At 38.2% G+C, this 25,000-nt stretch overlaps 1 protein-coding gene across 1 annotated transcript in view; it reads right to left on the bottom strand.

The window, feature by feature from the left end:
• cers1 (ceramide synthase 1) overlaps positions 1 to 25,000 on the bottom strand; it is a 130,122-nt gene that overhangs the window by 96,947 nt on the left and 8,175 nt on the right. The gene's annotated exons all lie outside the window — the stretch shown is intronic.

The raw sequence follows: 25,000 nt of genomic DNA, 5'->3' as shown, positions 1-25,000 counted from the left end.
GAGTGAAGCAAAAGTCATCAGTTCTATAGCTGAACACAAAAAGAGGATACACTAATGCGCACTTATGAGAGAGAAGCCTTCGTCCCATGAGAGAGAAGTATCCAAAGACAGATGGAAACCATTCATCATGAGCGCCTGCTGGACTTCATTTGTCTAAATAGTGCATGAAATATGACGTGAACATCACGCGGACAGACAGAAGGAAGGTTTCCTCGGACTAGGCGGATTATAGAGGGGCCTCGTAGGAAAGTCTTGTCTGTCTGGGAGTAAATGAGGACAAGAGAGGAGGAAAATAATAATAATAGTAATAATAATACATTTTATTTGGTATAGCGCTTTTCAGTGTACTCAAAGACGCTTTACAGCATGGGTGTAAATAAAACAACATCAAAAATAACATCAAGTTCAATAATAAATAAAATAACTGTGCAGCTGTGGTATAACTTGCATCAAGTTCAATAATACATAAAATAACTTCCATCCAGTTCAATAATAAATAAAACAAAAGTGTTATAACTTGCATCAAGTTCAATAATAAAAAAAAAAAAGTGGTATAACTTGCATCAAGTTCAATAATAAATCAAAAAAAGTGTTATAACTTGCATCACGTTCAATAATAAATCAAAAAAAGTGTTATAACTTGCATCAAGTTCAATAATAAATCAAAAAAAGTGTTATAACTTGCATCAAGTTCAATATTATAATATTAATATTATATAATATTATATATATTATATTATATATATTATATTATATATATTATATTATATTATATATATATATATATATTATAATATTATATTAATATTAATATAAAACCTACAGTAAAAATAAGTACCGGTAATTTCCATTTATTTATATAGCGGATTTCACAGACAGAATCACAAAGTGATTTACAGTGTGTATAGAAAATGAAAGCGTAATCTAAGAATATAATAATAAAAAAAAAATTTAAAGTGAAATTTCCTCCCGTTCCTCGCGCCCCACCTGTCATGTCTCTATTCCCCACCAGTGAGGCGCGCCCCACACTTTGAGAAACGCTGCCTTAAAGGCACTGCCTTCAGCGTCCTCTACAACCTGTCGTCACGTCTGCTTTTCCCCCATACAAACAGCGTGCCGGCCCAGTCACATAATATATGCGGCCTTTACACACACACAAGTGAATGCAAGGCATATTTGGTCAACAGCCATACAGGTCACACTGAGGGTGGCCGTACAAACAACTTTAACACTGTTACAAATATGCGCCACATTGTGAACTCACACCAAACAAGAATGACAAACACATTTCGGGAGAACATCCGCACCGTAACACAACATAAACACAACAGAACAAATACCATACCATACCATACCAACTTTATTTATAAAGCCCTTTAAAAACAAGCACAGTTGAAAAACAAAGGGCTGTACACCACAAAGAAATAGAGGCAAAGGACAGACTAAAAAATAACATTTAAAACAGAAATAAAAATACACAATTAAAAAGCAAATATAAATTACCCTAAGAACAGTTTGTTAGATAAAAACAGTTTAAAAGTTAAAAACAGTTCAAAAAGTTAAAAGCTAAAAACAGTTCAAAGTCTCATGCTGGGTTAAAAGCCAGTGAATAAAAATGGGTTTTAAGAAGGGTCTTGAAAATAGCCAAAGAAGGGGCCTGTCTCACATGGAGAGGGAGATCGCTCCAGAGTTTGGGACCCGCAACAGAGAAGGCTCTGTCCCCTCTGAGCTTGCGCTTTGTTTTGGGTACCTCCAGGATCAGCTGATCAGCTGACCTGAGGGACCGGGTGGGGGCATAGAGATGGAGCAGCTCAGAGAGGTACGGTGGGGCAAGACCACGTAATGATTTAAAAACGAGTAAGATCATTTTAAAATGGACTCTAAAAGACACAGGCAGCCAGTGGAGGGAGGCTAAAACAGCAGTAATGTGCTCTCTTTTTCTTGTGTTAGTTAAAAGTCGGGCAGCTGCATTTTGGACCAGCTGCAGACGTGAGAGGGAGGACTGACTAATTCCAAAATATAAAGAGTTACAGTAATCCAGCCGAGATGTGATAAAGGCATGGATTACTGTCTCTAACTGTTGCCTAGAAAGAAAGTTTTTAACCTTGGCCAGCTGACGTAAATAAAAAAGCTGGCTTTCACCACTGTGCCAATCTGACGCTCCAATTTAAAATCACAGTCAATACGAAAGCCCAGGTTGGTGACCATGGGCTTAACGTGCAAAGCCAAAGGGCCAAAGTCAACAGGGGGGAGCTCACAGGTACCACTAGGTCCAAACACTATTACTTCTGTCTTCTTTTCATTCAAATTTAAGAAGTTTAGGGCCATCCAGGCCTTGATATCCTCAAGACAGGCAAGTAATGGCTGTATTGAAGAGGCATGATTTCTCTTTAATGGAAAATACATTTGTGTGTCATCGGCATAACAATGAAAAGAAATATCATGCTTTCTTAGGATTGAGCCCAGGGGAAGTAAATAAATAGAAAAGAGAAGTGGTCCCAAAACTGAGCCTTGTGGGACCCCACATGTCAAGGGAGCAACGGAGGATTCAGATCCAGCAACATTCACAGAGAAGGTCCTGTTAGTCAAATAGGACTTCAGCCAACTCAAAGCAGTACCACAGATGCCCACTTGATGCTAAAATATTATGGTCCACCGTATCAAATGCTGCTGTTAGATCCAGTAAAACTAAAATTACATGATCACCTAAATCTGTTGCTCGAAGGATGTCATTAAAAACCCTTAATAAAGCTGACTCGGTACTATGGAGGGGTTTAAACCCAGACTGAAAGACTTTTAAAATATCACAGTCCTCTAAAAAAGTGTTTAACTGGGTAAAAACAATCTTCTCCAAAATCTTTGAGAGGAAAGGCAGCTTAGAAATAGGTCTAAAATGGGCTAAAACTGAACTGTCCAGACCAGGTTTCTTTAAAAGCGGTTGAACCACGGCGTGTTTAAAACTGGTAGGAACTACTCCAGAAAACAGACTGCTATTTAAAATATTAAGAACAGGCTGCCCTATGCAAGAAAACACTTCATTAAAAAAGGTAGGAGGGACAGCATCATGGGGGGAACCTGAGGGCTTCATATGATGAGTTAACTCTTGTAACTGCCGCAGAGTCACTTGCTCAAACTGATTAAAAACAGCAGAGTAGTTAAAGGGGACAGAAGGGTCAGAGGTCGGAACAGAAATGAGAGCCCTTGTTGTGGCAATCTTATCAATAAAATACTCTAAAAAGGCATTACACAATTCAGAGGAGGGTTCCAAACATGTAGGCTGAGGGGCATTAAGAATACCCAGAACCCCTTGCAGCACTAACTCTACAATATACACCCCCGCTACCACCAAATGTTGATATTTACCTCAGAAGGCTGCAAATAGAAAAGAGGCATTAAATTTTTTATCTAAATTTTATTGAATATACCATTGATGTTTTTTCGTTTGTTTTTTGAAAGTTGATTTTGCACTATTAAGTTATATAAGCGTTGCTTGTTCCATATTCAGTGTTAAAGCAAATCAGTGTAGCAATAATTAACGTTTTATTCATGCACTTTCTCTTGCTACTTCAAGGCTTGACTGTTTGATTCATTCATTGTTGTTATTTTATTTTCAAATGTATTATTAGCCTGTGGAAAAAGTTTATTTTGATATTTGCCTCAGAAGGCTGCAAATAGAAAAGATGGCATTTCAATTGTATTTGATATGCCATTGATATTTTTAAATTATTATTATTATTATTATTTGAAACTGGATTTTGCATGTCACTATAAAGTGAAATAAGCCTCGCTTGTACAATATTCAATGCAAAACGTGTTTGGGTCCCTATTAAAAGGTTAATTTGTTCAACCTTGAAAAAAAAATGTTACCTTGAAAATCATTTTTTACCTTGAAAATCATTTTTTACCTTGAAAAAAAAAATTTACCTTGAAATTTTTTTTTTACCTTGAAAATCATTTTTTACCTTGAAAATCATTTTTTACCTTGAAAATTTTTTTTTACCTTGAAAAAATTTTTTTACCTTGAAAATCATTTTTTACCTTGAAAATCATTTTTTACCTTGAAAATCATTTTTTTACCTTGAAAAAAAAATTTTACCTTGAAAAAAAAATTTTACCTTGACAAATTTTTTTTACCTTAAAAAATTTTTTTTACCTTGAAAATCATTTTTTACCTTGAAAATCATGTTTTACCTTGAAAAAAAATTTTACCTTGAAAATTTTTTTTTACCTTAAAATTTTTTTACCTTGAAAATCATTTTTTTACCTTGAAAATAATTTTTTACCTTGAAAACCATTTTTTTCTTGAAAAAAAAATTTTACCTTGAAAAAATTTTTTTACCTTAAAAATTTTTTTTACCTAGAAAATCATTTTTTACCTTGAAAATCATTTTTTACCTTGAAAATCATTTTTTACCTTGAAAAAAAATTTACCCTGAAAAATTTTTTTGACCTTAAAAAATTTTTTTACCTAGAAAATCATTTTTTACCTTGAAAATCATTTTTTACCTTGAAAATCATTTTTTACCTTGAAAAAAAAATTTTTACCTTCAAAATCATTTTTTACCTTGAAAATTTTTTTTTACCTTGAAAAATTTTTTTTACCTTGAAAATCATTTTTTACCTTGAAAATCATTTTTTACCTTGAAAAAAAATTTTTACCTTGAAAAATGTTTTTTACCTTAAAAAATGTTTTTACCTAGAAAATCATTTTTTACCTTGAAAATCATTTTTTACCTTGAAAAAAATGTTTTACCTTGAAAAAAAATGTTTACCTTGAAAATCATTTTTTACCTTGAAAATCATTTTTTACCTTGAAAAAAAAATTTTACCTTGAAAAAAAAATTTTACCTTAAAATTTTTTTTACCTTGAAAATCATTTTTTACCTTGAAAAAAAAATGTTACCTTCAAAAATTTGTTTTACCTTGAAAATCATTTTTTACCTTGAAAACCATTTTTTTCTTGAAAAAAAATGTTACCTTGATAATTTTTTTTTACCTTAAAAATTTTTTTTACCTTAAAAAATGTTTTCACCTTGAAAATCATTTTTTATCTTAAAAATTTTTTTTACCTTGAAAATCATTTTTTACCTTGAAAATAATTTTTTACCTTGAAAATCATTTTTTACCTTGAAAAAAATTTTTACCTTGAAAAAAAATTTTTACCTTGAAAATTTTTTTTTTACCTTGAAATTTTTTTTTGAAAGTATTGGAGTTTATTGAGGATTTTGCGAGACGAGCCGTAGAGGAAGCTGTTGCAGTGATGGAGTCTGGAGGTGATGAAGGCATGGATCAGGGTTTCAGCGGCAGAGAAGGAGAGGGATGGACGGAGACGGGCAATATTTTTGAGGCGGAAGAAAGCAGTTCTTGTGATGTGGTTGACGTGGTGTTCAAAAGAGATGTGATTGTCCAGAATGACTCTGAGGTTGCGGATGTGAGTGGATGGGGACTGAGTGGAGTTGTCCACAGAGAGGTGGAAGTAGGGCTGGGCGATATATGGAATATACTCCATACATCGCGGGTTTGTCTCTGTGCGATATAGAAAATGACTATATGGTGATATTGGAGTATACGTTCTCACACAGTTGCTTTTAGCTGCGGGCATTACACTACACTCACTCTTTCTTGTCTCTCCTTCTCACAGAGACGTAAAACAAGCGCACCTTCTTACATACGTCACATACTGTCGCGCGTGCAACGTCATACGCCCTCGCCCAGCAGAGAGGTAGCGGCATGGGTAACATTAGCTGTGATGCTAGCGGTATTACGAGAGAAAGAAGGTGCAATACTGAAGAATTAAAATTGATTAAAATTAAAAAGAAGAATTAATTCCCAAGAAAAACAGCAGGGGGTCCATCGTCTGGCGGTGGTTTGGCTTCAAGCGGGAAGATGTTGAACAGACAACCGTAATATGTCAAGTATGCGGCAAAAGTGTTGCACCACTGCTAATAAGTAGCATTTGAAAAGTCACCCCCTAGAGAATGTGTCAGGACTTGGACTATGGCGTGGTTTGTTCTCCCGTGGTGCAAATGAACATTTGGACCAGACATGGCGTGAAGGTGAAGACATGATTTATTTAAACACTATAACTACAAAAAGAACAAACTAAAGGTGCGCACAAGGCGGAAGTACAAACTTGACAAATGAAACCAATACTTGCACGTGGGCAAAAAAACTAAGGACATGAACAAAAGTCGCTAACTGTGGCATGAATAGAAACAACTTACTTGGACATGGCATGAAGTGCGCAGAGGTAAACAGAGTGTGAAGCAGAGAGTCAGGGGTATGATGTCGCCAGGGAGACTTTCTGGCAACAATGGGTTTAAATAATAGTGACATGATTAAAGACAGGTGCGTAGAGTTGTGAGGGCAGGTGAAAACTAATGGGTTGCTATGGTGACAAACAAGAGTGCACAATGAGTCCAAACGTGGAACAGGTGAAACTAATGGGTAACCATGGAAACAAGACACGGGAGTGAAAAGCCAGAAACTAAAGAGTCCAATAACTAAACAAAACAAAACATGATTACACAGACATGACAGAATGAAGAGTGCTTGAAACTCCGCATGTCAACATCTCCGGCCGGTGCCACACCAACAACATGCCCAAGCAACCATTTCCACATCAACACCGTATGAAACAAATAGTCAACATTAGAAGGAGATAACGTCCGCAGGAACCTACCACATAGTGAAGGACATACACTATTTGATTTCCTATTATGCAGCTCATTTTTATTTGACACTTATTGAAATATCTTGTGTGACATCATGCACAAAAAATGAATAGCGCTTGTCAATGTCATGCGTGCCGTGATGGTACAGCATATAGCGCCCACTACAACCAGCGTGCCTGATCAGCCACATGTTGAATGGGGCTTCCGCTTGCTCACTTAAGTGACAGCAAGGCATACTTGCTCAACAACCACACAGGTTACACTGACGGTGACCAAATATAAAACAACTTTAACACTCTTACTAATAATGCGCCACACTGTGAACCCACACCAAACAAGAATGACAAACACATTTCGGGAGAACATCTGCACCGTAACACAACATCAACACAACAGGACAAATACCCAGAATCCCATGCAGCCCTAACTCTTCCGGGATACATTTTTCTATTGCTATTGCTCTATGCTCGGGTTTGGTGGTAGCAGGGGTGTATAATGTAGCCTGGAAGAGTCAGGGCTGCATGGGATTCTGGGTGTTTGTCCTGTTGTGTTTATGTTGTGTTAAGGTGCAGATGTTCTCCCGAAATGTGTTTGTCATTCTTGTTTGGTTTTGGTTCAAAGTGTGGCGCATTATTAGTAAGAGTGTTAAAGTTGTTTTATATGGTCACCGTCAGTGTAACCTGTGTGGCTGTTGACTAAGTATGCCTTGCTGTCACGTACGTGTGCAAGCAGAAGATGTGTATTATATAACAAGTGTTGGGCTGGCATGCTGTTAATACAGATTCATACCTGCCAACTTTTGAAATCAGAAAAACCTAGTAGCCAGGGTCCAGGGGCCGCAGGCCCCGGTAGGTCCAGGACAAAGTCCTGGTGGAGGGTTCAGGGCTTCGCCCCCCGACGCAAAATGATTATTAGCATTCAGACAGGTTAAAATGTTGCTAAAACCATCACTTTTCTATCAGTCACAGTGACTTTTCAAAACAAAAATATTACAGCAAAAATCATATGGGTTGATTGACATGTTTATTCTGTAAGCTAACTTCAATAGTTTGAAATTATTTTGACAGTTAATGCCAGTTATCCTGTCAACCTTTCACAAGACTTCAATTTGTTCATTGAGAGTATAAACACTTTTTACAGTAAACAAATGGTAAAACAGTACTAAACAATTCCATTAAAAAAAAATTGGTGTCATTATTAACTTTCTGTCCAAGCTTGTATAATCTACTGCCTTGTTCAATTGTAAAAAATATTCTGTGCCTAAAATTCACATTTCTATCACAATTATCATACTGTAAACATGGTAAGCTAACTTCATTAAAATTAATAGTCCTGTCAATAGCATGGAATTACAATTCAAATGTCGTTTTTTTGTAAGCCTTTCAAAAGAATTCAAAATATGAAAAATGAATGAAAATTAATTTAAGCCATCAGACACTTGAAAAGTGGCACATCACATCTCTAATGTAATCATTTGAACTTTTCAACAGAAATAGCACTGCAAAAATATTAAGGACATACTTCTGTATTTTGGTAGTTATGCTGTCAACATTTAACAAGATTTCTTCAACTTGGACTTGAAAGCATAAATAGTATAAACACTTTTAACAGTATAACAGTACTAAACAATTCCAATAGATAACATTGGTGTCATTACCTTTTTGTGGCTAAAATCCAAATTTATTCTATCAGATTGATCATACTGCAAAAATGATATGGTAACTTTATGATAAGTTTACTTGAAGTGGCATAAAACACTGAAAGTGATTGTTCCTATAACCCCTTTGTTTCAAATGTTTGTTCCACTTGTGGCAGTCGGGCACCAGCATACCGTCTTTGACAACTTGAAGTGGCATAAAACACTGAAAGTGATTGTTCCTATAACCCCTTTGTTTTAAATGTTTTATGCCACTTCAAGTTGTCAAAGACGTGCTGTGAAATACAGCCGACAGGATTGCGCACCAAACACGAAGCAAGGCCAAAGCGCATGCATGGTGCAGGAGAACAAAGGACTTCTTTCATTTAAGGTTTGTGATAAACCATCAAACTCATTCGTTAAAAGGACTCTATAGTAATATAAAGTGAGTTTTTCTGGACATTATCATGCAAGAAAAGTTTATTTTTGGGACCGCGATCACCGCGTAATGATTTTTAAAGGTTGCATTACATTATTAACTGTCCCATGTGATCAGCCAGTGCGATTGGAAGTCCATGCTCAATTATTGCCTCCGTAAATAAAACTTCAGCATTTATCACATCCAAAGAATCTGTTTGGGCGACGAAAAACGTTGAAAGTTTTCCACTTGTATCGCTAGCAACGGCATTAGACTTGTGTTTTTTTGTCCCAACGTGGTCTTTTACATCGCTAATTCCTCCGTGTCCGATCGAAAAAATCTTGTCTGCACAAGGTGCAATTCGCGTAGTTTTCACCCTTTTTTTTTTTTAATTAATGAAAAACGTATTTTTTAATCACTGCAACCGTAACCCGGAATAGGTTGATGAAAACCGTACTAATTACGGGAAAACCGGAGTAGTTGGCAGGTATGCAGATTGTAGAGGGCGTCAAATGTTGTACCATCATGACACGCCCTTATTATATCTGTATGGGCAAAATCGGTGAATATTAATCCCGGGAGTTTTCTGCGAGAGGCACTGAAATCTGGAAGTCTCACGGGAAAATTGGGGGGTTCAGCAAGTAAGATGCTGAGCCGCATCAGAGTGATCAAAGAGCCGCATGCGGCTCCGGAGCCGCGGGTTGCCGACCCCTGGCCTAGAAATATCCAGATATTAATAAAAGGCCGTATCGCCCAGCCCTAGGTGGAAGTTGTGCGCAGTTTTGGTGAGGGATTTGGGGTCGATGACGAACATGTCAGATTTGTCGCAGTCGAGTTGGAGGAAGTTGGAGTGCATCCATGATGGAAAACCACAGAAAGTCTGAGTAGCGGTCAAAGCCACACGGCACATTCCAGCGGCCCGGAGGAGTGTCGGACCGTCAGAGTCAGCAAAGTGTTGATTCATGATACTGCAAAGTGGAAAGTATGGCTGCTTTGTGATTCACCACACTGGCAAGTGTTCAATCACTCCACTTGTTTCTTCACCCGATAAAATCATCAATCCGCCTGCTGACTGGGTTTGATTCTGATTGGTACACATCCATTATATGCTCAGCCATATTTACACTATTTGTCTTTCTAACCAGGCAACAATCAGGCTCTTGTTCTGCAGTGAAGTGCTGAGTAGGTGGTGCAAGGTGGGCTGTAAGAGCTTTGCTTTTATGCCATGAGCTGTTTGTTGGTGCAGATCGTGATCGCATTACAAAGTTGGGGAAAAATAAAAACAAAACAACAGCAGAGTTTCCGGGGACATTTTGTGGAGTTGGCACTGAGAGATTATGTTCCAATGCACATATTCTTCACATTAGGGCTGGGCGATATATGGAATATACAGGTAAAAGCCAGTAAATTAGAATATTTTGAAAAACTTGATTTATTTCAGTAATTGCATTCAAAAGGTGTAACTTGTACATTATATTTATTCATTGCACACAGACTGATGCATTCAAATGTTTATTTCATTTAATTTTGATGATTTGAAGTGGCAACAAATGAAAATCCAAAATTCCGTGTGTCACAAAATTAGAATATTACTTAAGGCTAATACAAAAAAGGGATTTTTAGAAATGTTGGCCAACTGAAAAGTATGAAAATGAAAAATATGAGCATGTACAATACTCAATACTTGGTTGGAGCTCCTTTTGCCTCAATTACTGCGTTAATGCGGCGTGGCATGGAGTCGATGAGTTTCTGGCACTGCTCAGGTGTTATGAGAGCCCAGGTTGCTCTGATAGTGGCCTTCAACTCTTCTGCGTTTTTGGGTCTGGCATTCTGCATCTTCCTTTTCACAATACCCCACAGATTTTCTATGGGGCTAAGGTCAGGGGAGTTGGCGGGCCAATTTAGAACAGAAATACCATGGTCCGTAAACCAGGCACGGGTAGATTTTGCGCTGTGTGCAGGCGCCAAGTCCTGTTGGAACTTGAAATCTCCATCTCCATAGAGCAGGTCAGCAGCAGGAAGCATGAAGTGCTCTAAAACTTGCTGGTAGATGGCTGCGTTGACCCTGGATCTCAGGAAACAGAGTGGACCGACACCAGCAGATGACATGGCACCCCAAACCATCACCCAACCATGCAAATTTTGCATTTCCTTTGGAAATCGAGGTCCCAGAGTCTGGAGGAAGACAGGAGAGGCACAGGATCCACGTTGCCTGAAGTCTAGTGTAAAGTTTCCACCATCAGTGATGGTTTGGGGTGCCATGTCATCTGCTGGTGTCGGTCCACTCTGTTTCCTGAGATCCAGGGTCAACGCAGCCGTCTACCAGCTCTTAATTTAGTGGTCGATCTACGTTCCCATCCTCAACTATGGTCATGAGCTTTGGGTTATGACCGAAAGGACAAGATCACGGGTACAAGCGGCCCAAATGAGTTTCCTCCGCCGGGTGGCGGGGCTCTCCCTTAGAGATAGGGTGAGAAGCTCTGTCATCCGAGGGGAGCTCAAAGTAAAGCCGCTGCTCCTCCACATCGAGAGGAGCCAGATGAGGTGGTTCGGGCATCTGGTCAGGATGCCACCCGATCGCCTCTCTCGGGAGGTGTTTAGGGCACGTTCGACCGGTAGGAGGCCACGGGGAAGACGCAGGACACGCTGGGAAGACTATGTCTCCCGGCTGGCCTGGGAACGCCTCGGGATCCCCCGGGAGGAGCTGGACGAAGTGGCTGGGGAGAGGGAAGTCTGGGCTTCCCTGCTGAGGCTGCTGCCCCCGCGACCCGACCTCGGATAAGCGGAAGAAGATGGATGGATGGATGGATGGTTTTTTAAGCCTTTTTTAAAAACATCCACAGTCTGTGGTGCCCTCAGGTGGTCAGGGAGAGCGTTCCACAGACTGGTAGCGGCGGAGCAGAAAGGCTTCCTTACTATCTCTCAAAATTGCTCGGGAATTTCCGTAAGACTGATACTATTTTGATCGTATCCATTTATCTGCAAACTTTGGAAGTCTTTTGGTGTCATAAATCCGATATATATATCAAAATAGAGGCCACTTGTTTCTCCACTCTACTGCTACTTTGAAGTTGCTGCCTTGTTCATGTACAATCTAACGTGTGGTGGATGATTGATGGTGAAGAAGAGCATGAGATAAAAGACAATGATGTAAAAGGACAAGGATCGCATGCCATGCGCTGGAATTAGATTACAGATAAAGTGACACACAATACACGCGACTAAGAATAACCGCCCCTTAATCAGGGTCAGGATTCCAAGACGTTCACCTGAGTGAGCACTTTCGGCCCGACGGAGTCGCACTTCCACCTGACCGCCGTTCAAGGGTCGGGTTTCTCCCTGCGGCTCAAATGCAATAAGAATGAGCAAGAGGAGGAAGGTGATCTCGTCGTTTGCGGCCGCGCGGACCTTGTTCAACCTCGCTCCGCTTTCACTTTTAGGCGTGTTCCTTGCTCCTCGGCTCTGCCCGCAGAGATAAGCTCTCGGGCCGGCCCTGATAGTTCAGTGTGCGAAAACAAGTATGATACTAAGGCTGCAGCTAACGATTATTTTTCTATCGATTAATCTATAGATTATTTTTTTTCCGATTAATCGGTTAATCTATAGATTATTTTTTTCCCGATTAATCTATAGATTATTTTTCCTTTTACCGATTATTTTTTTTATTTAAAATGAAGATGAAAAAATAAATGCAGGCCAGTTTTTTCAAAAGTCATGGCTTTTATTTACAAAAAAAAAAAAGTATGGCCACTCCGTCAACATTGACAACAACATGACAAAATATTCTGTAACAATGTAAACATTTAAAACTTTTAACATTTAACACAATTAAAAGTAGCTTATTTGCTTTTTTAATGTGCAAATATAAAAGTAAACATCCAGTGCAAATCTTAATATTCTGCAATAGTATAAGCATTTCAAAAGTAAAAGTATTCCTTATTTTGCTTTAAAATGTGCAAAAATAAAGATAAACATCCAATACAAAAAAGTGCAAAACAAAATATTCTGTAACAACAGTGTAAACATTTCAACAAAAGTAAAAGTATTGCTTATTTTGCTTAATAACACAACAATGATAGTATGATTAAAGTGAAAGTTAATTGTTCGTTTGTACATAGTTTACGTAACTGTTAATGTTGTAAAAGGTATTTGCACAACTAATTAACGTTAGCGTTAAAGAGGAGCGCGTCTTTGTAAACACTGAACAGGCACGCCAAACGCTCCTCTCAGAGCGAAACGGTGCTTTAGTTTATGAATTTACAACGCAGATACAAATGACACATTCATGTTTTTGTGTAATGATGACAACGTATACTCACGCGGACGATTGACTAGTTGATGGTGATGGCAAGAACGCTGTCGGGTGTTTTCTTTTCAAATGTTCGTTCATAGCCGTTGTGCTGCTATGATAGGCCATTTCCGCTCGACACAGTGTGCATACAACAACATTATTAGCAGAGGTGGGTAGAGTAGCCAGAAATTGTACTCAAGTAAGAGTACTGTTACTTTAGAGATTTATTACTCAAGTAAAAGTAAGGAGTAGTCACCCAAATATTTACTTGAATAAAAGTAAAAAGTATGTTGTGAAAAAACTACTCAAGTACTGAGTAACTGATGAGTAACACACACACACATATCATATATATATATATATATATATATATATATATATATATATATATATATATATATATACATACATTGATATATACAGTATATAATTTATATTTATTTATTTTGCCGTTTTTGTTTACATGTTAAAGATGTTTTAATAATCATACATGCATGTTTAACATATAGATTCCTTTCTTTCATGAAGACAAGAATATAAGTTGGTGTATTACCTGATTCTGATGACTTGCATTGATTGTAATCAGACAGTAGTGATGATAACGTCCACGTTTTCAAATGGAGGAGAAAAAAAGTTTCTCCTTTCTGTCTAATACCACATGAAAGTGGTTGGTTTTTGGCATCTTATTTGTCCAGCTTCCATATTCGTTTTTATACACTTTACAAGAAATACATTGGCGGCAAACTCCGTAGCTTGCTAGCTTGTTTGCGCTGGCTTTCGGAGACTCTTGTTTTGAAAGCGCAGGCGCGATGGAGCGGCACTTTTATTGTGAAGACAGGAACTGTGCAGTCAGTCTTTAGGCTTTTGACAGGATGTACGGTTGAAATAAAAAAGGGTCTTTTTTCCTTCACACTTTTGATTGATTGATTGGAACTTTTATTAGTAGATTGCACAGTACAGTACATATTCCGTACAATTGACCACTAAATGGTAACACCCGAATACGTTTTTCAACTTCTTTAAGTCAGGTCATGTGACCGCCTGGCTCTGTTTGATTGGTCCAACGTCACCAGTGACTGCATCTGATTGGTGGAACGAAGTGAAACGTCACCAGTAAGGCAGGCACTTTGAAGGTCTGTCTGACAGACCAAAACAAACAAAGCGTGCATTAACAGATCGATAAAAATTAGTAGCGAGTAGCGAGCTGAATGTAGATAAAAGAAGCGGAGTAAAAGTAGCGTTTCTTCTTAGGCCGTTTATTGAAATACTCCCACACTTTTGACGACTTTTGGCGTGCTTTTTCCCCTCGCTCGCACCGCTTGCATCGTCTGCTTTGCGCTCCGCCATGACGGTATTGTGACGTAAATATGCGACGCATCGACGCACAAAAACGGCGTCGACGTACTTACGTAACCGATGGCGTCGACTGTGTCGACGCGTCGTTTCAGCCCTATATGATACAATAATCAAATAAATGTCGCACAGTGCTCTTGGAGCAGATGTGTTTTCACGCCGGGCGTGCCTGCGAACAACATGTTGTGTTAATGATTGGTCTGAGTCAGCAGGCTCACTTCCCTCTTTGTCCGTACGTCCACGCCAACCTCTCTCAAGTTCGCACGCCGCACAACAGCCCACAGCTGTGTGGATTGGAATAGGAAATGACCCGCTGCACAGGCACCGACTCCAAGTAGCTTCACATGTGACATTGTACTTTCATGTACTGCAGGGTGTCAAACTCCTTTCCGCAGTTACGTTTGACCTCAGAGGGCCGCTTCAAACAGCGAATAATATTTAGGGCTGCAACTACACACATGATTGCGCGTGCTGCTGCTCCACTAATAGTGCTAACCTTTAATTTTACTCATTTTCTAGTTTCTATGTAACTGTTTTTATATTGTTTTACTTTCTTTTTTATTCAAGAAAATGTTTTTGATTTATTTATCTCATTTATTTTTTATTTTTTTAAGTACCTTATCTTCACCATACCCGGTTGTCCAAATTAGGCATAATAATGTGTTAATTCCACGACTGTATACATCGGTATCGGTTGATATTGGTATTGGTAATTAAGGGTTTGGTCAATATCGGATATCGACAGAAAGCCATTATCGAACATCCCTATTTTTAACCCAAATAGGTGAAATTAGATCACCTCCCACGGCACACCAGACTGTATCTCACGCGGCACAGTGGTTGAAAAGCACTGATTTACACGATGAGTCGGGTGTGTCATGACCTCCGCCGAACCCCTGAGCCCGACTCACCGAACCCCTAGGGTTCCATGGAACCCAGGTTAAGAACCACTGGTGTAGTCTCTTACGTGAATGAGATCAATAATATTATTTGATATTTTACGCTAATGTGTTAATCATTAGCGTGTGTAGTGTTTTACTTCTTGTCTTGCGCTCCTATTTTGGTGGCTTTTTCTCTTTTTTTGGTATTTTCCTGTAGCAGTTTCATGTCTTCCTTTGAGCGATATTTCCCGCATCTACTTTGTTTTAGCAATCGAGAATATTTCAGTTGTTTTTATCCTTCTTTGTGGGCTTCTTTGTCATGTCATGTTCGGATGTACATCGCGGACGCCGTCTTCGCTCCGCAGTAAGTCTTTGCTGTCGTCCAGCATTCCGTTTTTGTTGACTTTGTAGCCAGTTCAGTTTTAGTTTCGTTCTGCATAGCCTTCCCTAAGCTTCAATTCCTTTTCTTAGGGGCACTCACCTTTGGTTTATTTTTGGTTTAAGCATAAGAAACCTTTTTACCTGCACACTGCCTCCCGCTGTTTCCGACATCTACAAAGCAATTAGCTACCTGCTGCCACCTACTGATAGGGAAGAGTATTACACGGTTACTCTGCCGAGCTCTAGACAGCACGGACACTCAACATTAACACATCATTTGCAGACTATAATTACTGGTTTGCAAAAAAATATTTTTAACTAGAGATGTCCGATAATATAATAATAAATGCTTTAAAATGTAAGATCGGAAATTATCGGGGGTTTTTTTATATCGGTATCTTTTTTATTTTTATTTTTTTTATTAAATCAACATAAAAAACACAAGATACATTTACAATTAGTGCACCAACCCAAAAATAAAAGGGTTGTTTCTTTCTGTTATTAATATTGTGGTTCCTACATTATATATCAATATATATCAATACAGTCTGCAAGGGATACAGTCCGTAAGCACACATGATTGGTCCACTAATAGTACTAACCTTTAATTTTACTCATTTTCATTAATTACTAGTTTCTATGTAACTATTTTTATATTGTTTTACTTTATTTTTTATTCAAGAAAATGTTTTTGATTTATTTATCTTATTATTTTTGTTTTTATTTTTAAGTACCTTATCTTAACCATACCTGGTTGTCCAAATTAGGCATAATAATGTGTTAATTCCACGACTGTATATATCAGTATCGGTTGATATCGGTATCGGTTGATATTGGTATTGGTAATTAAGGGTTTGGTCAATATCGGAAATCGGCAGAAAGCCATTATCGGACATCCCTATTTTTAACCCAAATAGGTGAAATTAGATCACCGAACCCCTAGGGTTCCATGGAACCCAGGTTAAGAACCACTGCTCTAGTCTCTTACGTGAATGAGATCAATAATATTATTTGATATTTTACGCTAATGTGTTAATCATTAGCGTGTGTAGTGTTTTACTTCTTGTCTTGCGCTCCTATTTTGGTGGCTTTTTCTCTTTTTTTGGTATTTTCCTGTAGCAGTTTCATGTCTTCCTTTGAGCGATATTTCCCGCATCTACTTTGTTTTAGCCATCGAGAATATTTCAGTTGTTTTTATCCTTCTTTGTGGGCTTCTTTGTCATGTCATGTTCGGATGTACATCGCGGACGCCGTCTTCGCTCCGCAGTAAGTCTTTGCTGTCGTCCAGCATTCCGTTTTTGTTGACTTTGTGGCCAGTTCAGTTTTAGTTTCGTTCTGCATAGCCTTCCCTAAGCTTCAATTCCTTTTCTTAGGGGCACTCACCTTTGGTTTATTTTTGGTTTAAGCATAAGAAACCTTTTTACCTGCACGCTGCCTCCCGCTGTTTCCGACATCTACAAAGCAATTAGCTACCTGCTGCCACCTACTGATATGGAAGAGTATTACACGGTTACTCTGCCGAGCTCTAGACAGCACCGACACTCAACATTAACACATCATTTGCAGACTATAATTACTGGTTTGCAAAAAAATATTTTTAACTAGAGATGTCCGATAATATAATAATAAATGCTTTAAAATGTAATATCGGAAATTATCGGTATCGTTTTTTTTATATCGGTATCTTTTTTATTTTATTTGTTTTATTATTTTTTTTATTAAATCAACATAAAAAACACAAGATACACTTACAATTAGTGCACCAACCCAAAAAAACATTATATATCAATATATATCAATACAGTCTGCAAGGGATACAGTCCGTAAGCACACATGATTGGTCCACTAATAGTACTAACCTTTAATTTGACTCATTTTCATTAATTACTAGTTTCTATGTAACTGTTTTTATATTGTTTTACTTTCTTTTTTATTCAAGAAAATGTTTTTGATTTATTTATCTTATTTATTTTTTTAAGTACCTTATCTTAACCATACCTGGTTGTCCAAATTAGGCATAATAATGTGTTAATTCCACGACTGTATATATCAGTATCGGTTGATATCGGTATCGGTTGATATTGGTATTGGTAATTAAGGGTTTGGTCAATATCGGATATCGGCAGAAAGCCATTATCGAACATCCCTATTTTTAACCCAAATAGGTGAAATTAGATCACCGAACCCCTAGGGTTCCATGGAACCCAGGTTAAGAACCACTGGTCTAGTCTCTTACGTCAATGAGATCAATAATATTATTTGATATTTTACACTAATATGTTAATCATTTCACACATAAGTCGCTCCTGAAACTATGAAAAAAACTGCGACTTATAGTCCGAAAAATACGGTAAATTTATACCATATACGGAGATCTCCGCTGATGTCACAAATTGGGCCAATTCCAAACGGCTGGTTTGGAGGAAGTATGAAGGAAAACAAGATTGTTTATGAAATATCTCCGCCATGGTTTGATTTCCCATTTTTCGGGACTTATGCAGATCCCAAATACTATATTTTTTTGCGAAGATTAAGATTGTACGGCGTAAGCAGCCACATCATGATGATTTTCTACCGTGCCATTGTAGAGAGCATCATTAGATACGGGATCACCTCATGGTTTGGCAACCTAACCGTTAAGCTAAAAAGCAAACTGGCCGGCATGCATAAAACGGCAATGAAAATCGTAGGGAGGAAAGAATATGAGCCTATACAGAGCATCTATGAGCAGGCAGTTAGGAAAAAAGCTAAGAAAATTATTTCCAACTCACAACACCATATGGAACCCTGCCATCAGCGAGAAGACTCCGGGTCCCACTATGCAAATTTAACCGCCTTAAATTATCATTTGTCCCAGCCTCCATTAAGCTGACCAACAATGTGCAATAGAATTTTAATACATAGGTAAGCACTTTTTTAGCACATAGCACTTTAGCACATAGCACTTTAGAACTAAGCACTTTAGCACACAGCACTTTATCCATGAGCTCTAGTGCAATGCACATTGGTACTTTATGTTTATCTCCATACTGTAGATTTTATGCCTACATCAAAGTGCCACCTATGTCTATCAAGCTCCATGTTCTGATGTTTAAATGTTAGTTGTATGGTTGTGGTTGTGTCTGTGCTTGTGTTTTTCTTCTGTTGTTTTTGGGTATGTTAAGAAAGCAATGATGCACTGTGCTCCAAGACAAATTTCCCCGCGGGGACAATAAAGTTGAACCTTGAACCTTGAACCTTAAAAACAGGTACCAATAGATAAGTAAAGTTATTTATTTCATAATAGGTCCCCTTTCAGTTCCAAGTTTCAGTTGTTAACTGTCCTTAATTAGGTTGCCATTATGCATTAAGGGTTGGTTTAGTTGACAGTGGGATCCAATCAAGTTGAGGTCACTTACTGACGACACCCAAATAGCACTGACGTTGTTTGGAACCGCAAACGCACATCTTCAGGGTAGTCTCATCACCAGAAGTGAGGACAGGAACTACAGTTCCAAAAGCGTGTGTGAAAGTACCAGAGGTGGGTAGTAACGCGCTACATTTACTCCGTTACATCTACTTGAGTAACTTTTGGGATAAATTGTACTTCTAAGAGTAGTTTTAATGCAACATACTTTTACTTTTACTTGAGTATATTTATAGAGAAGAAACGCTACTTTTACTCCGCTACTTTTATCTACATTCAGCTCGCTACTCGCTACTAATTTTTATCGATCTGTTAATGCACGCTTTGTTTGTTTTGGTCTGTCAGACAGACCTTCATAGTGCCTGCGTTTCAACAAATACAGTCACTGGTGACGTTTCACTCCGTTCCACCAATCAGATGCAGTCACTGGTGACGTTGGACCAATCAAACAGAGCCAGGCGGTCACATGACCTGACTTAAACAAGTTGAAAACTTATTGGGGTGTTACCATTTAGTGGTCAATCGTACGGAATATGTACTGTACTGTGCAATCTACTAATAAAAGTTCCAATCAATCAATCAATCAAAAGTGTGAAGGAAAAAATACCCTTTTTTATTTCAACCGTACATCCCGTCAAAAGCCTAAAGACTGACTGCACAGTTCCTGTCTTCACAATAAAAGTGCCGCTCCATCGCGCCTGCGCTTTCAAAACAAGAGTCTCCGAAAGCCAGCGCAAACAAGCTAGCAAGCTACGGAGTTTGCCGCCAATGTATTTCTTGTAAAGTGTATAAAAACGAATATGGAAGCTGGACAAATAAGAAGCCAAAAACCAACCACTTTCATGTGGTATTAGACAGAAAGGAGGAACTTTTTTTCTCCTCCATTTGAAAACGTGGACGTTATCGGCACTACTGTCTGATTACAATCAATGCAAGTCATCAGAATCAGGTAATACACCAACTTATATTCTTGTCTTCATGAAAGAAAGGAATCTATATGTGTTAAACATGCATGTATATTCATTAAAACACCTTTAACATGTAAACAAAAACGGCAAAATAAATAAATATAAATTATATACTGCATATATCAATGTATGTATATATATATGTGTATATATATATATATGTGTATATATACATATATGTGTGTGTGTGTGTGTGTGTATATATATATATATATATATATGTGTGTGTGTATATATATATATATATATATATATATATATATATATATATATATATATATATATATATATATATATATATATATATATATATATATATATATATATATATATATGTGTGTGTGTGTGTGTGTGTATATATTACTCATCCGTTACTCAGTACTTGAGTAGTTTTTTCACAACATACTTTTTACTTTTACTCAAGTAAATATTTGGGTGACTACTCCTTACTTTTACTTGAATCAGAATCAGAATCAGAATCAGCTTTATTGTCATTACGCAAGGTAACGAGATTGAGGCCATTCCATACAGTGCGATGTGTGCATGCTAGAAAAACAATGTGCAAATATATAGAAATATAAAAAATGTAGAAGTGCAATGAATATGGTGTGAAATGAATATATACATGAAAAAACAAAACAAAAACAGGGTGGTTGGTGGAATGGGTTATTGCACCGAAGAGAAGGCAGTTATGAGGGACAATGGGGCAGTCCGTTCAGGATGGTTATGGCCCTGGGGAAGAAGCTGTTCTTTAGCCTGTTTGTTTTGGTTTTAATGCACCTGTAGCGCTTCCCAGAGGGCAGCAGGTGGAACAGGTCAGAGCCAGGGTGTGAGTAATAAATCTCTAAAGTAACAGTACTCTTACTTGAGTACAATTTCTGGCTACTCTACCCACCTCTGGAAAGTACACACAGACGTAACATGAACATGATTACAGTGCCTGCAACTATTGCTTTCACTATTGTTTACCACAATTCTGTTTCGTGTTCTCTATTCAAGCATTCGGGGAAGATGGCGGCCCTGAAGTGTCTTGGTTGTCCCCAAGGTTTTCACTCTGCAGGTTTCTAGTAAGTGTTCACTTACAGTGGAAGGGAAGTAAAAGGTTGACCAAAACAAGATTTGGAAAGGAATTCTACGGAGCCCAGGAGTGTCAAACTGCTTTTCATTAGGGGCCACGGCACCGTTATGTTTGACCTCCGAGGGCCGTGTCTAACAGCCAATGATATTTACACCTATTTTCCAAAACATTTGATTAGTATATTTTTTTACCTTCAATGTAAAAATAAAAAATAAATCAGTCGATTTTATGGTAAAAAAAAACTGGCAGGTCAATCGCAATAATTTTACCTTAAAATGTACAATTACTGTAAATGGAAAAACAGTAATGCAATTTTTTACAGTAAAAAACTGGGAGCTCAGTTGACAGAATGATACTGTCAAAAAAACAGTGGTACTATTTTTTTTTTCATTTATAGTAATATACTGCAAATAATCACTGTACATTTTAAGGTACAATTATTGCGATTTACCTGCCATTTTTTTTTACAGATTATTCCGATTTTTTTTATTTTTTACATTACGTAAATAAATCTAATAATCAAATGCTTGGGGAAAAAAACCCACAGTAAATTTCACAATTTTACTGTTAAATCTATTGCCATTTTTGCAGTGTATGATTTGATGGATGAATTGCTTTGCAATCATAAGTCAAGCAGATAAAAAGTATTTATTTCTATTTTAACAAAACAAAATGGTTTGAATATATGGAAATATATTTGTTGCATTATTAGATAATATTCAAGTTGAAATAAACATGCAATTGCAGGGGATACATATTTTTTTCCCAGTCAAATTGGAAAGAACAAATACATTTAGAAAGAAAAGATAACGTACTGTATTTTCTGGAAATATACGTTGTAAAATAATAAATAATAAATACCTTAATTGTTTCCAAACAGTGTCTGTGACACGGCAGTACAACGGCTGATCAAACAAAACAGAAGTCATGGTCATGGACCCACTAGCTGTGCAAACTAACTCTCCAATCAGCTAAATCAATCAATCAATCAAGTGTCTCAAAGGGCTGCACAAGCCACAACCACATCCTCGGTACAGAGCCCACATAAGGGCAAGGAAAAACTCACCCCAGTGGGACGTCGATGTGAATGACTATGAGAAACCTTGGAGAGGACCACATGTCTGCTAAACAGACTCAATAACTCCACGGTGATGTTTTGGTCAATTTACAAAAATGAAACAACACAAAAATAATGCCATTGTACATTAAAAATACGACCAAAGACACACGTAAACGTGTTAGCATATTAGCTAATGCAAACGACGCCAGCTTCATTAGATTACGATAGCACGTACAATTAAAGCTGCAAGCAGCATTGGTCGGGCCCGCGTATTTGGCAGGTGCTAGTCCTAAATGTCCCAATACTTTTGTCCAGTGATAGTCATAAGTGTCCCAATACTTTTGTCTACTTTTAGTCTGAAGTGTCCCAAGACTTTTGTCTAGTGTACCTACCTTGTCTGCATTGTGTGGGCACGTTGGTGCTTCCTGCTTTTAAGCAGCCATCTTAAAAAAAACAGCAGCGCAGCAGCATCAGCGCAGCGGGTCTTTGAAGGGTCATAAAATCAAAACCGGAGCAGTTAGAAAAAAAAGCGCTTCTGTCATTGTAATCACAAGGGTTCAATCTCTCTCCTGTGTTAGTTTGAAGGCGAAACGACAAACGCGCTCAGAGGAGATCGTTTTTGAAGGAAGGTGACCGGTTTTTACAAAAAAATTGTTTTGAAGGGGGAATAGCAAACTTCCTGTAGATTTTTGCTGGGGGGGTGTCAATTTATGAAATGTAGGTCTAAGTGAGACCTACGAAGAGGTTTTTGTTTCATGTCTCTCCGACCTTCCCAGTGGGAGTTACAGGCAGTTTTGTCATTTTTTTCTTCCGAGGAGCAGTTTTTTCTGCGTTTTATTAAAAAATTGCGGTAGAGCACAATTTTGAGATTTGGGGTTAGGTTTTTTCATTAGATCGCAATTTTAGCCAGTCCTGATGTGTGTGTTCAGTTTGGTGAGTTTTGAAGCATGTTAAGGGGGTCAAATTACAGCTCAAAGAGGCAAAAGTGACTGTTTTTACTACTTTTATGTCTTGAAGGGGGAATTGCCAACTTCCTGTTGATTTTTGCCCGAGGATATACAATTATGAAAGGTACCGTATTTTCCGCACTATTAGCCGCACCTAAAAACCACAAATTTACTCAAAAGCTGACAGTGCGGCTTATAACCCGGTGCGCTTTATATATGGATTAATATTAAGATTCATTTTCATAAAGTTTCGGTCTCGCAACTACGGTAAACAGCCGCCATCTTTTTTCCCCGTAGAAGAGGAAGTGCTTCTTCTTCTACGCAAGCAACCGCCAAGGTAAGCACCCGCCCCCATAGAACAGGAAGCGCTTCTTCTTCTACTGTAAGCAACCACCCGCCCGCGTAGAAGAAGAAGAAGAAACGCGCGGATATTACGTTTCATTTCCTTTGTGTGTTTACATCTGTAAAGACCACAAAATGGCTCCTACTAAGCGACAGGTTTCCGGTTCATGAAAAGACGCAATCTCTCCATCCGCACACGGACTACTATTTCACAGCAACTGCCTAAAGACTTTCAAGAAAAGCTGGCTACTTTCCGTGCATATTGTAAAAACAAGATAGCTGAAAAAAAGATCCGGCCAGAGAACATTATCAACATGGACGAGGTTCCACTGACTTTTGATATTCCTGTGAACCGCACTGTGGATACAACGGGAGCACGTACGGTGAATATTCGCACCACAGGGAATGAGAAGTCATCCTTCACTGTGGTTCTAGCTTGCCATGCTAATGGCCAGAAACTTCCACCCATGGTGATATTCAAAAGGAAGACCTTGCCAAAAGAGACCTTTCCAGCCGGCGTCATCATAAAAGCTAACTCGAAGGGATGGATGGATGAAGAAAAGATGAGCGAGTGGTTAAGGTAAGTTTACGCGAAGAGGCCGGGTGGCTTTTTTCACGCAGCTCCGTCCATGTTGATATACGACTCCATGCGCGCCCACTTCACGCTGGTTTTTAATATATTATTAAAGTTTGACTGACCTATCTGACTGTTTTTTTGACATTCCTTTAGCGCAGTTAGATGCGGCTTATAACACGGGGCGGCTTATAGGTGGACAAAGTTTTGAAATATGCCGTTCATTGAAGGCGCGGCTTATAACCCAGGGCGCCTTATGGTGCGGAAAATACGGTAGGTGTAAGTCAGACCTACATAGAGGTTTTTGTTTCATGTCTCTCCGACCTTCCTAGTGGGAGTTACAGGCAGTCTAGTTTTTTTTTTCCTAGGGGGCGCTAGAGCGCAATTATGAGTTTTGTGGTTCGGTTTCTTTTAAAAAAAAGGCAATTTTCGCAGGTCCTGATGTGTGGGTCAAATATGGTGAGTTTTGAAGCATGTTAAGTGGGTCAAATTACAGTTTAATGTGGCGGCGGAAGAATAAAGAATAAAGAATAAAACCTTACAAATTCAATAGGTCCTTATGTCCCATTGCATAAGGACTCCCTTTGGGAGTCCTTATGCAATGGGCCATGCGGGCCCTAATAATAAAACCTTAGAATAACAATAGGTCCTTATGTCCCATTGCATAAGGACTCCCTTCGGGAGTCCTTTTGCAATGGGCCATTGCGGGCCCTAATAAAACCTTACAAATTCAATAGGTCCTTATGTCCCATTGCATAAGGACTCCCAAAGGGGAGTCCTTATACAATGGGCCATGCGGGCCCTAAATATGCATGAAAACACTCCTACAGACATCACACATGGGACGCTTTAGTAAATAAGAATAGTTTTAGATATATTGTAAAACTTACAAACATTGCTTGTAGCGATGAATCAAGCAGAAACGTAATGGACGGTTTTACTTCCGGTTTAAGGAATTAAAACAGGAATTACATTTTCAACCACACATTTT

This window comes from Nerophis lumbriciformis, linkage group LG14 (assembly GCF_033978685.3).
Source record: "Nerophis lumbriciformis linkage group LG14, RoL_Nlum_v2.1, whole genome shotgun sequence".
Lineage (NCBI taxonomy): Eukaryota > Metazoa > Chordata > Actinopteri > Syngnathiformes > Syngnathidae > Nerophis > Nerophis lumbriciformis.
This window is presented reverse-complemented; position numbering and strand designations above follow the sequence as displayed.